This window comes from Vicugna pacos, chromosome 6 (assembly GCF_048564905.1).
Source record: "Vicugna pacos chromosome 6, VicPac4, whole genome shotgun sequence".
In the NCBI taxonomy this organism is placed as follows: Eukaryota; Metazoa; Chordata; class Mammalia; order Artiodactyla; family Camelidae; genus Vicugna; species Vicugna pacos.
In genome coordinates, this window is record NC_132992.1 from 76,790,284 (window position 1) to 76,803,893 (window position 13,610).

Consider the following 13,610-nt stretch of genomic DNA (forward strand, 5'->3'; position numbering starts at 1 on the left):
TGAACATTTGTTTAAAGTGCTTTGTTACATTTCATTCAAAGGTGTCTACCGAATGCTGCATGCTATTAGAAGCTGCAATCCTTGTCTGATCCAAGACAATTCAATTATGGAGAATACCTAGAAAGCAGTTGTGAAAAGAATTTCATTAAACAACCAAGTAGCTCTCCTCTTGTATGTATGTTTTAAAGAAGGATCAGCTTGTGAACTTGCTGGTAATTGACTGCCGAATGGGCTGTTCATCGAGGAAGTGTTTATGGAGATTGTTAAGATGTGAGAAGTTGCGCAGTGTGGGCTCCCTTGTAAGGATGCCTAGGTTCTGAGGGAGGAGGGGGAGGAGCAGAGGGATCTCTGGTCTTCCCTGATGGGAGGAACTCTTCTATGCTTAAGGCAAGAGCTGCTCTGTCAAGCAATATCCCATTACCTCTTGAATTATTCTGGCTCAGAGCGAATTCATTCCTCTTTGAGTTTTATCTTGTTTTCTGTCTGCCATTTTCTTATCAATTAATGATATATTTCTTTATCTTTCTTTATGGCCTTTGTTTTAAAGTCTATTTTGTCTGATATGAGTATTGGCCAGTTCTTGTCATTTCCATTTGCATGAAATGGTTACGGCGTAAGTGGGGAAAAGGGGTTGGGAGGGATAAATTCGGACTTTGGGATTTGCAGATACTAACTCCTATATATAAAATAGACAACAAGATCCTACTGTATAGCACAGGGAACCGTGGTTAATACCTTATAATGGCCTTTAATGAAAAAGAATATGGGAAGGAATATATATATACATATATATCTGAGTTGCCACGTTGTACACCAGAAATTAACATAACATTGTAAATAGACTATGCTTCAATAAGAAAAAAAATCAATGCTATATTGCTTCATATCAGCATAGGGGAAAGAGAGCTGAAATTTCTGTCCATCAGTAGGGCAGTGTTCACTAGTGGTCAGAGCAACCGTATGTTAAAAAGCCTCGGGTCCTGCCTCCCTTCAGTGACCTCGGTACCGAACCAGTGCCTGCACAGGTGGCCCTTGACAGATCCAGATGGCTTTACTCAGTCTTCCCCTCTCCTGTGGGGTGCTCACTGCCCTTTGCAGTGCCCCTAGCCAGAGGGTGGTGCAGTCCTAAGATTTGGGTTTGGGTTTAGGAAGATGGCAGAGGCCCATTTGGCCTTCAGGTAGAACCTGTGTACCCTCAGGTTTTCCACCAACTCTTCACAGGCCTTGAGAGTGTAATTCCAGGCAATTAAAAATAGTGCAGTTCTTCAACTCCTGTTTGTCATTGTCCCTTGTGTGAGGGACCCCAGGATGTGGAAGGGAGGCTGGCAGGACTTGGGCATTGCTAGGTGTCTGACAGCATCTCAGACCTCATCAAAACACAATCTGTTATTTGTTTCCAAGGTTTTATTGAGAACCTGATAGGTTTCTTTGTACTAGAGGCAACTGGATTGTAAATTCCTGGAAGGATAAAGAGCTACATTTTATTTTATTCTATTTTTTTCATCTCTTTCTAGGTTTGTTTATTTATTTATAACGGAAGTATTGAGGATTGAACTCAGGACCTAGTGCATGCTAAGTATGCACTCTACCCCTTGAGCTATATCCTTCCCCTGAACGTAAGACTCTTTTAATGTGGGACTCTTTTTTAAAAAATTTATTTATTTATTTATTTATTTATTTATATTGTATTATTTAATTATTTTATTTTGGCAGGGGATAGATAATTAGGTTAATTTATTTTTAGAGGAGGTACTGGGGATAGAACCCATAATGTGGGACTATTTTAATCTTTTAAATTTGGACCAAATGCTCCTCATGCTCACTGTGTGATAGCCCCATCCTCATCCTGCAGATAGGGAAACTGAGGCTCAGAAAGAATTAGTGATTTGAAGGTCACAGTAGTAAGAGGTGGAGACAGGACTGAACTTGGATCTACTGGACTCTAAAGCCTTAAAAACAAAAACAAAAACAAAAACTACATCACACTGTCAAAGCAGCACAAGATTTGACGGCAAGGGCTGTGATGCAGGCCAGGGTGTCCAGTGCACCCTGCAGCTGCACCTCCTGTTTGCTCCTTGTTGCAGAGCCCAGGGAGTGGCAGCAGTCCCCTACCAGCTGCTCTGCTGGTCATGCCTCTTTTTGCAGATCAAATGGGAAATGCATTTAATAGTCTTGTGGTATTTGATTCTGCTGGTTAAAAACAACCTGCCTTTGCTCCAAAGCAGAGCAAAATGTTTCAAAGGGCCACATCAGTGTCCTTAATGATTTGATAATTAAGACAACACTGCATAAGCACAGTTTAAATGTAAGCAAATTACTTGGAAAGGAAAAAAAAAAAAGCAAACTCTTTCAAATGATTCGCTATTTGTTTAATTAGAGCAGAATCTTTTTGTTTGTTTGTTTGTTTGAAAGCCATTAACAATGGAATCCTAAATGAATGAATGGAGAACAATAGTAATTAAAGACAGCTCTCATAATAGCCCAGGAAGAAACATTCAGCATGAGTTGTTAAGTCAGAGGATACTTGGCGTGGGTCCTATAAGGAGGGATTGTGAAAATGTTTGAATTGTTCTCTTGGTTTGGACTCCCTGAAGCCAAGCTGAGACAAACTCTGGGGGTCAGGGAATTTATTTGGGAAGTGACCCTGGGAAGCATGAATGAGGGAAGATAAGGTAGGAAGGGAGAAGAGTCAGCAGAATCTGTGTTAATGAGCAAGCTATCGCTGTGGGCACCAGGGGCTCAGTCCTGCCCAGGACCCCCTGAGAGACCAGAGAACACACTTCAGAGTTGTCCTGCTGGAGACACATTTATTCACCATCCCCTCCTGGTTGAGGGTTGCTCCTGGGAGCAGTAAGTCCTCGGCACTTCCCACTGCCCTGAGCAATCTGCTAGGCCCTAGAGAAGGTCTTCAGGCAGAGAAGCAGAGAGACATCTCCTTGAGGGGGAAATTGGGAACCTGTTGGCATGCATGTATCTGTCCTTGGAGGCTGCTGCTGAACTCAGAAATGGGCCAAGGGGACATGGGGCAGGACATTAACAGCATCTGTTATAGATAGACTTTTGTAAGATGTCATCCTTCTCAACTGGCGTGATATGATAGAAATATAATGTGAGCCAAAAATATGAGCCACATATGTAATTTTGTCTTTTCTAGCAGCTACATTACAAAATCAAAAAGGAACAAGTGAAACTAATTTTAACAATGTTTTATTTAATTCTCTGTGTCCAAACTATTACCATTTCAACATGTATTCAATATAAGAAATTACTAAAGAGATGGCTTACATTCTTTCTTTCTTACTAAGTTTTGGAAATCCAGGATGAATTTTACATACACAGCACATCTCACTTTGGACCAGCCACATTTCAAGTGTTCAAAGCCACAGATGGCTTAAGGCTACAGTTCTAGATGAATATAAGAAAAACACTCATTTGGGAATGGCATAAAGCAAAAATCTGCAGTTTTCTTCAAAATAACATGTAAGTTATAATCTCCCCAAATATTTTAGGGTTATCTTTCTTATTCTGTGAACAGTATTAAATGATCTCCTTTTATAATTTATGGACCTTTTCAGAAACTTTCCCTGTCCTTTGATTTCAGATTCCCTTTCTTCTGATTTACGTGGCAAAGACTGTCATGATCAATTTTTCTTGAGAACATTGATTATTGTTTATAGCTTATGGAGTCTTTAACCAGGGCTTGCCATAGAGGTCTGGGAGCACTGGGAAGGCAGGGCACCACTTGGCCTGGCCTCTTAAAGGCTGGTATTGCCAAGCCTTTTATTTCATTTAAAAAAAGAGCTTATTTGTTGAACAGTATAAACAACGTATGCATTTAAACTATGCTACACGCTTCTTGGGACTTCCCCATTTTTGGTACTTCTACCTTTAAAAAAACACCTAAGAAACCTGAAAAATGGCCTCTCTTTATAGGTGAGGGGAGTGACAGGTACTTTAATTGACTAACCTTTCATTTCCAACCTTTGCCTTTTTTTTTTCTGACTCTATTAGAGCGGCTATTAAGATAACAACCACAAACAAACATTAATTTTCTAGTTTTCCTTGAAGTCAGCAGGGGCCATGTGACAGTGTTGGCCAGTGAGATATAAGCTGAAATCTGCTGATGTCTCCTCTTCTTCCTTTCTGGAACTCAAGCATGATGGTTGACAATATAGCAGCCATTTGGCAACCAGGAGGCAATTGGCATGAGGATGAAGGTCAACATGCTGAGGATGGCAAAGAAAAAGATGGAAGACTTGGTATCTGATGACAGTTTTGAGTTTGTTTGTCAGCGCTGGAAGTACTTTCAGACTTCCTATTACATGAGAAATTATTTAATACCTTGTATGTTTAAGCCACTGTGAGATAGATTTTCTTATACCTATAGAAGAATGAATTTCTATCTGATACAGAGGCCCTCCGAAACCACCACTGAAACACACTTGGCATGCATTTACTTTCATGCCACTCCCTGTGTTAGAGCAGGCAGATAGCTAGATACGAGCAGAGAAAGAGGGACATTGGCCAAATGCAGGAAACCCTACATCATGTAACCACCAGGGGTCTCTGGGCAGAGAAGGAAAAGCAGGAACATCTGGGCTGATAGGCAATCATACATTTTGGGGTGACAGGTGGCCAGGCTAACAAAGAAAGGTGAGAAAAGGCAGGAATCTCCAGGGTCTGAATAAACAAAATTAGCCTTGCAGATTAGAAGTACCCATCATCCACTGATGCCATAATACTTCTGATCTAGACTAAATAAGGACAAAACTCCCTGCTCCCTTAGGGAAAGTGGAGTTGAGATGAGTATCAGGGAATATGACCCCAACCCTTCCCTCCCACATGAATATTCCGCCCATTCATTTTTACACTCTATGTAACCTCTTTGCCAAAGAAACTTGGGGCAGCTCCTCACCTTAGGCTGCCTCCTCTCCTCTTGAGAATGTACTATCCATCCCTTAATAAATCCCCACTGTACTTTCTTAACCTCTGCATCTTGTCTCTGAGTTCTTTCTGGGACGGGACAAGAACCTGGACACTGGTTACATCTGTGATAACACCTACAAGTGGCTAATTAAACAGTCATCCAGAAATACAATGAAAAGAAACAAATACACAAAATGCTGCAAGTCTGAAGTTATCAATTCTCCAGAGACCTAATTAGATGGAAAGATATAGACTAATCAAATCACTTACATTTGTGTTCCAGCCCCCGAATCCCTTATTTAAAATGACCATAATTTCTTACTCAAATCATCACTGTCTTCATTTAAAGGGGAATAAATGCCACTTAAGATTATCATCTTTGGGTCTCCAGATCTTGCCTTGAGCCTGGCTTATAGAAAATAATCAGCAAATGTTTATCCTATTGATAAACTGATAAAATCATGCAAGTAAAATAATTTATTCAGTATTTGTTCACTTTTATCCCTTTTTGGAAAGCTTCCTGAAACTTTTAATAGGCTGCCCCAGTGCATGGACAATATTGGGTCAGGATGTCACTACCCCAAAGATGTCTTCTGGAAGTTTCCTGAGACCTTCCCAAGGGGGAGGGACCAAAGGAATAGGCAACCTAAATTAGGGAGCTGTTTTCCTCAGGAGACTTTCCCACAGAAACTGCCCAACACTTCTAATAACTGTCAATAAAGAGTTGTTAGCTTCCATATTGTCTTTACTTTCTTAGACAGATAACCGCAAATGAGTACCTTTGAGAACCATGTGGATGTCTTTTCCCCTCTCCCACGTGGGTGACCCTGAAGACATCTTCTGTAGCAGGATGAAAGCCTCAGAGTTTGGATTTGAATCCCAAACAGGAGGATCGAAATCCAGTCGTAACACTTTCTGACCAAACCCACCTGCATGTGTGTTGTTAAAATAAAGCTTCTCTGTTAACTCATCCCCATCCTCTGTGGGTTCTCTGAGGACAAAAACCTATAGGCTTCTGCCTTCAACTTTTACCTATCAGGCCATCACTTGATGGTTGAGCAACTTGACTTTGGGTTGGAACAGATATGTTAGCTGTCTGACCTTGGGTAAATTATGTAACTTCTCTAAGTGGCAGTTTTCTCATCTTTAAAATGGGGATTGTGATAGTAATGATCTCATCAGGTTGTTGTGATGGTTAAATGAGGTGATAACATGTATGCTGCTTAGGATAGTGCCCTCAAATAAGTAGTATTAAATTGTTGACTATAAATAGTTACTATTTACTATAAAATAATATTTACAATTGTCAGACAATAATTTATTTTAGGTTAAGATAGATAGTGTTGACTTATTTTCAGGAGGATGTGGCCTCCTTGTTATTTTTAAAACAAATAATTGTAGTGACTTTTAGAGTAGCTTTGGTCCTCTTGTTGGATCTGCTGAATGGCCTGTCCAAGAACTGAGGCATCAGTTTGAAGAGAGGTTAAGAACTTTCTTTCCAAGTTATCCTAGGAAGCTATGGTGAAACAGAATTGGGATTCCTAACATCCAAAGAAGCCTCATTTGTGTTAGTTCTGACCCTTCTTGGGCCTGAACAGCAGTTGAGGGCTTGGCAGTCATGGAAGAGCAAAGTTGTTGAACATTTTTAGAGTTGAGAAAGCTTCGCCCCTAATTCAGTCACCACCTGGGAGAAGAAAGTAGGGGAGAAGGAGGAGTAGGAGGGGGAGGGGAGGGGGAGGAGGGGGAGGAGGAGGAGGAGGAGGGAGGAGGAGGCTCTTTGTTTTTTCCCCACTAGTTTACCCTGAGTCTGCAGCTGGTTAGAGTTTCTAAGAGGCTCTTAGTTCCAATTAATTTGGTATACACTCTTGTGTGTGTGCTTGATGAATTAAGAGGCAGCCGTGAATTTATCTGTGCACACAGCCATGAAATTTCCATTACTTTTCTTAATGAATTTTACATTTGATTCTGAAAGCTCTGTAAAAAGTTGCTCATTTGTTTTTTAGGGCCTTCCCCTCCTCCTTCTGTATAATTCATGTCAAAATAAGAACTTTGCCTAGAGAGAGAGTTTGGACATTTCTATAAGGCATTTTGCATTTGGGGACAGGAAGACTTTGCCCTTTCCAATATCTGGAAACGTTGAAGGCTGGTATCATCAAAACTTCTTGGGATCCAAAGTAGGTTTTGGGGAGGAAGAAAACTTTTCTTTATAAAGAAAGAACTCTAGAAGGTTCTTCTGGCTGATCTAAGAATTAAATTGTCATAAGACAGATTAACAGGAGAAAATCAAATTTAACTTAATCTATATGGGGATCCCAGATACATGAGAGGGTCAGAGACCCCACATATGTGAAAGGATGAGAGACAGAAAGATAAAATGAGGTATACATACCATCCAAGCTAAGGAAAGGGATTGGGACTGGGACTTCCAAGGAGAGGAGGGCCATTCACAGGACCATAAGAAGAAAAGTCAATGTTTGGTACTTTTTAGCTGTTTGCCCTGCCATATAGATGGAGCCATTTAGATAAAATTTATTTCCACTAATAACTCTTTTCTGGGAAAAACCTCCAATTTAAATTCTTCTAGGTAGTTAAGGAAGGGGTAGTAGTTTCTCTTGAACCCAAGGTCTCAACTGCCTTGAGCCCAAAATAATCCTCATACAACAGTGACACATTTTGGGGAGGCTTGTTCTGCACCCCTACATAGGGTAGAATAGGAGTTCCAGCTGAAGAGGCCAAGTATGGGGTTGCCAGAACGTTCAGTTATCACTGGCAGAGGGAAAAGGCAACAATCAACGGAGCAGGCTGTGGGGAGGAAAGTAGATGTTCTGCTGCAATGATGTCGAGTCTGAGTTGTCATTCCTAAGCTCCACGCTTCCATTTAGCTGAGAAATCCGCAAGATGAAAAGCATGGAGTGCTGTGAGCTGAATCTTGGCTGAAATCTGGCTCTAAGAGTCTCAAAACCTAGAGGCAAGTGACAGAAGCTGATACACCTGCATCTCAAAGCTCCAAGCAATTTTCTCTCTCGCATGAAATAAAGACTGGAGTATACTTTTGACGGTAGCCTGTTTCTTTGTTCTAGAAAGGATCCTAATATACAATTTTATTAGGTACATGTAATACACGTGATAATCAGAAAATGTGTTTGAGAGGCTGTGACTCTAAGGAACAGAACTGTGAATGTTTATGTTGTCGGCTTCCTGCATCTCTGAAGACTCTATTTCTTTCAGAAAAATGCTCTTTTCTGTGTATTAATTTAGAGCGGGTTATGGCTAAAGAGATTACTTGTTCTCGTGGAGGTATGGAGGTTGCAGAAGGCTGAAAGACAGCAAGAGTGATCTTCACCTTCTACTGGAGCAAGGCAATAAGAAAGGAGCCAGGATGAGATGGGCAGGTACACCCTGGATTGGACCTTCAACGCTGCATGTTGCTCAGACTCAGATCTGGAACAGTCTTTCTTTTGGTGACCGGGGGGTCAAGTCCATCCTACTGGGTAGTGATGAGTTTCTTTTGGAGAGAGTATGTATTTCCATTTTCATCTGTGCTGAGTAACAGCAGGAAAAGAAAACTTAGATGGTGGGCCTTCGACTGGGGCATCTCTGGATTTGTTCTCCAGTCTTGTCATGGACTAGTCCTAGTCTAGACATACTGGGAGCACTCTAGAGGGTAGAGGAAGCATGGCTTGCCTGTGGAGAGACATCCCATGGGGGATTTATGAGAATGGGCTAGGCTCGGAATCTTTCAGATAGCCAAATCTAGTTGTTCCATACGTCTGATTTTTTTCTGTTATCTCTGAACCTAGAATAAAATCATGTTAAATATTACTGCTTGGTCTCCAACATATTATGGAAAATGAAGGTAATATTTATAATCATCTTGGTTGAGAACTATAAAAAAAAGAGTAGGTACTCTTATGAGTAGGAGGAGCCCAAGAGGGGAAGGAAGGTATGAGTGGGAGGATTCCCCAAAGTGGGATGGACCTGAGAGTAGGTGGGGCCTGGGAGTAGGATGGGCCTGGGAGTGGGTGGGGCCTGAGAGTGGGTGGAGCCTGAGGCTAGAAGAGGCCTTAGGGAGGTGCCCTGTGTTTATAAATGCCATATGGAAGTGAAGTACATTTTGGAAAATATAATGTTTGACCTGACCATTGAGAAGTAGAGAGACATGATAAGAAACAGTAAGGAAGGGCTGGAGGATAACAAGGAGGTAAGGAAACCAGTAAGGAGATTTTATCCCTGTGTTGTAGAAAAGGAAGGAAAGGGGTAGGTTTGAGGGAGAGAGACTGGGGATCAGTCCTTCTCTGGAAACTGCTCCACTTTCTTGTGCCTGAAAGGGGAAGTTATCTCTGCCTCATTCTCCCTGGCACAAAATGGGCCACTGATAACAGAGCAGGTACAAGTGCTTCCTAGGTCCTTGGCATCTTCTAAATGCTTCCTGCAGCCTGTGAAGTAGGAACTATGACAAACGAAGGAACAAGGTACTGAGTGGCACAGTGACTTCCCGAGCCTCTTAATCATCTCACTATTACAGCGTCCTGTCACGGTAACACTCCTCTCTCCCCTTACTTCGTATTTTCTTTGAAAGATAAAATAATAGTTGTGAAATTAATCTCTTTTGGAGGACAGATATAAAATACATCCTTTGTCTCTTTTATTGTCTGCTGAGCCTTCTCCCAAATTAAAAACATAGATAAAACTTGCACAGCCATTGCATAGAAATTCTGCAGGAATGCAACATCCTGCATGTCTCTGCTTCTGAACTGTGACGTGAAATATCCGGGAGAGGTTTGCTCCTATCTCCCAGGGCAGGGAGTGTGTGAGCCAGCTCCCTGGGAGCGAGGGTACATGGTCATATGCCACTCCACTCATGAAGCTCACTCACTAATGTTGTCTCACTTTACCCTGATGCTTGTAAGGCAGGCAGTATTTTGCAGATTAGGTGGGTCCCAGAGAGACTGTGATTTGGCCAGAGTCTGGCTGCACTGGTACAGAAGACCAGGTCTCTGACTCCCTCTCTCCTATCCTCTGTCCTGACCTGTTGAGGGTCTTTTGCTGTGACCCTTCCCCCTTGACTTGTGGCATTCGCAGTATTTCTGTGTGGCTCTCTGGGGAGTGATTGTGAAGGTGGTGGGGGCTGTTCTATGCTGTTCATCTACAGGGGACCCCTCTGGAGGCCTGGTGGGATAACACAGGATGAAGGAAAAGAGTCCAGGCTTGCTCCTGAAAGCTTATTCACTTGGGGCTGCTGACATTTTCCTCTGCCCAACCAAGCAGAGCTTTCTTCCTCTTCAATTTCCACCCCAGTACCTGAAATCTTTTGATTTGGAACTCTGCACAAGGCCATATTCCCAGCAGGACCAGACCACACCTCCTCATTAGTCCCGTCTGCTGCTCTGCACAGCAAAGTGTGCGCTCCCCAGGAGCTGCGGGTGGAGGGACCGCTTGGGGCCCAGGTCTCTGAAGGGCAAGGTTGGTCTTTATGTGCTGGATTGTTCCTTGACCCCAGTCTTTCCCCTTGACAGCAGGGCCACATGGGGAGGAACGTGGACTTTTGAGTCCCGCCATTTGGAAGTGTGGGGAGTTGGGGACTCACTCTACTTCTGAGTGGTTCCTTATAACTATCAAACAAGCTCTTCTGACAAGCCGGCCATTAACACTAAAGCAGGGCTGGAGGAAGGGGCAAAGATGCTTTGCGAATAATACTTGTTACACAGCTGTAGCTGAGACCCCTCTGCCGTCATGAAAGCCTCAGGCGTTCACCCTTCCTTTTCCCTGTAATTGCTCCGATTCTAAGACTTAATAGACCCGTGGTTCCTGTGGAGTGTGGGTTCGTATTTGAGAGCTCGATCCCTTGACCCAGGCCGTCTGAGGGATGAGTTCCAAGGGTTAATGTTTCGAGTGACTGACAAAGGCCTTTCAAAGGATGGCTGTCTTCCAATTCCTGCGGGAGCTGTGAAGACCCCTGTCTCCTGGTGGGGTTTTTATTCCGGTGTCTGAGATCGCAAGAAAGGCTGTGGTTTGTGTGAGTGAACCCAGTGTGAACTTCTCTGGAGTCCTGCTCGAGAAAGTACTGGGTATCCTGCGGGGTGGGGGCCTCTTATGCCGCAGGCATCTAGGTGGGGGTACTGACGGGCGCCTGGCACTCTCTGCCTCTCTAGACGTAAGGTAAGCTCTTGGAGGGTAGGGCTGGCATCATAGATGTCTTTGTATCTTCAGAGTCTAGTTTACTTTTTTGTTTTTGCTTTTTTGTTTGCTTTTTTTAGGGGGGGTAATTAGGTTTATTTATTTATCTATTTATCTATTTATTTAATGGAGGTAGTAGGGATTGAACCCAGGACCTTGTGCATGCTAAGCACGCACTCTACCGTTGAGCTATACCCTCTCCACTTCAGAGTCTGGTTAATAATTTACCCTCAGAACATATTCGTTGAGTAGAACTTTTGATTTAATTAATTTCAAATGGTAGATGAGTCCTAATTTATTTTTATTTTTGAATACTAGGTTTTCATTGTAAAAGTAAAGCAAGTTGATGGTACAAGTGAAAAGAGTACGAGAGAGTAAAAATAAGAATGAAATCCCCGCTATGCAGAGAAAAAAAATCACTATTAGAAGTTTCCTGTGGCTCTTTCGAGAAATGTCCAATGAGTCTGCATCTCAAGCCTATTTTTATTTTCACAAATGAGATCATACTACATCCACGGTTCTGCAACCAGCCTTTGTGGAGTTCACTGTCCATCTTGAGTGTCTTTTCATAGTAGTGCATGGAGACCTCCCCTGACCTTTATAATGGCTGCAGTCTATTGTATAGATTTGCCATAATTTATTTGACCAGTTCCCAGTTGATGGGTGTTCAGATGTTGACAGAATCTTGATTATTTCAAATAATGCGGTAGCAAATATCTACTTATGTTTGGATTTGTATATCTGTGAGATAAATTTCTGGAGGTTTCAGTTTATTAGATTTGCCAGTTGCCTTTCAAAAAGACACCAATTCCCAGTCTCACCGGTCATGTATGTAAGTGCCCATTTCTTCACATCCTTGGTAACACTGAGGATTAGCAAATGCTTTCATCTTTGTGAGAATAATAGGAGAAACTAACATTTTTTTTTCAAATTTGTGTTTCTTTAATTATGAACGAGTTTCAACCTTTTCTGAATTTAGGGGCTATTTTATTTCATGTTATTTTCTGTGAACTACTTGTCCAGGTCCTTTACTGATTTTCCTATTGGACTGTTTCTCCCTCCCTCTCTCCCTTTCTTTATGGATTTGTAAGGAACCTCAGTTTCTTTATGATATTACCTCTTCATCACATGTGTTAAAAAATTGTCAGTTTTTCACTTACCTTGACTTTAATTATGATATTTTTGTCATGAAGAATTTTAACATTTTATGTAGTTATTTACCAGCCTTTTCCTTTATGCTCCTGAATTTGATGTCATGTCTGGAAAGGATTTTGCTCTTTAAGATTATAAACAAAATTCACTTAAAAAACATATATTATTAACTGTATTTGGTCTATCTGGAATATATTTTAGCACAGAGTCCTATAAGAATCCACATTTATTTTATCCAAAAAGATGGCCAGTTGTCTCAGTTCCATCTTTCCCTCATGGATTTGAAATGACACCTTACTACATATAGCAAATAAATACTTGTTTTTCTTGTGAAAACACATGACAATATTTAAAGAAAACCAATGTAGCCTTTTCCAAATATATATCACACATAAATTGTCCCAGTTTCCCTAGGTGAGTTCTTTGGAATTGTTTTCAAGTATGGAATCAAAGTGTTCTTTTTTTTTTTTTTTAAAGCCCAACCTTTTCTACGAAATAAGAGATGTAAAAAGGGTAGTTATGAATAGTTTGGGTAATAAAGAAAGACTGAATGAGTTTCATATTTTAAATAGCTTCGCAAGAAAGGTGGCAATGGCAGAGGCTTGGATTCTGGGTTCTGGGGCAGAGCTGCAGGCCTGCTGGGTGTCCCTCCAGCCTCATCGGGTCTCCCCCTCGGTCAGGCAAGCTCACCAGTCTGTTACCTGCACACAACTCCAGGTCAGTGCCTGCCTCCCTCACCAGGGTGGCACAGGAGTCACTGATGGTGGAGTTTGGCTCAGTGGAGGGTGCTGCCTCTGCCCACATCCTTTTGTTCTAAATGAAAAGGCTTTAGATCCATGCCTACTGCTGTTTACCATTATTTGTCTGCCTCAAAGCAGAGGATTTGGCTTCCTAAGAAGTCATTAAATTAACCCCAAGTCCAAACCCGAAGAAACAAATGAATTTTGCCTCTGTTTCAGGGAAGGGACCCCCTGCACAGAAGATGTGTATTTTACGGGGTGTTTCCTATCATAATTCTGCTAAAATTTGGATCCCAGATTTCCCCTCAGAAGTGCTGACTCAATACATGAGTCTAGGCAGGTTTCCCCTTCGAGCGAAAGATTCTAGGTATGCAGACAATTAATTTGATTATTTACATCCCGCAGACCCATCACGGAGAACTTAAATTTAATGTATCCTGCAAGGGTGGGGGCGGTCAACATGGCTCTCTTGTTTACAGTTAGGAGAATAAAAATTAAAACATAAAAAGCAAGCTCAGTCTTTGTACTATACCACACACGGACACATAAAACCCCTCAAAAGTTTACTTGTAAACCTTAGCTCGATTGTTAAAGCTTTCTAATTTTCTTGTGTCT

General features: G+C 41.8%; 2 long non-coding RNA genes across 4 annotated transcripts in view; both read left to right on the plus strand.

Moving 5' to 3' along the window:
- Window positions 1-13,610, plus strand: part of LOC116281011 (uncharacterized) — a 183,889-nt gene that overhangs the window by 18,283 nt on the left and 151,996 nt on the right. The gene's annotated exons all lie outside the window — the stretch shown is intronic.
- LOC140696986 (uncharacterized) lies at window positions 1,515-5,786 on the plus strand. Its single transcript, XR_012073780.1, has 3 exons — window positions 1,515-1,616; window positions 3,306-3,480; window positions 5,684-5,786. It is a non-coding gene; the product is annotated as an uncharacterized lncRNA (long non-coding RNA).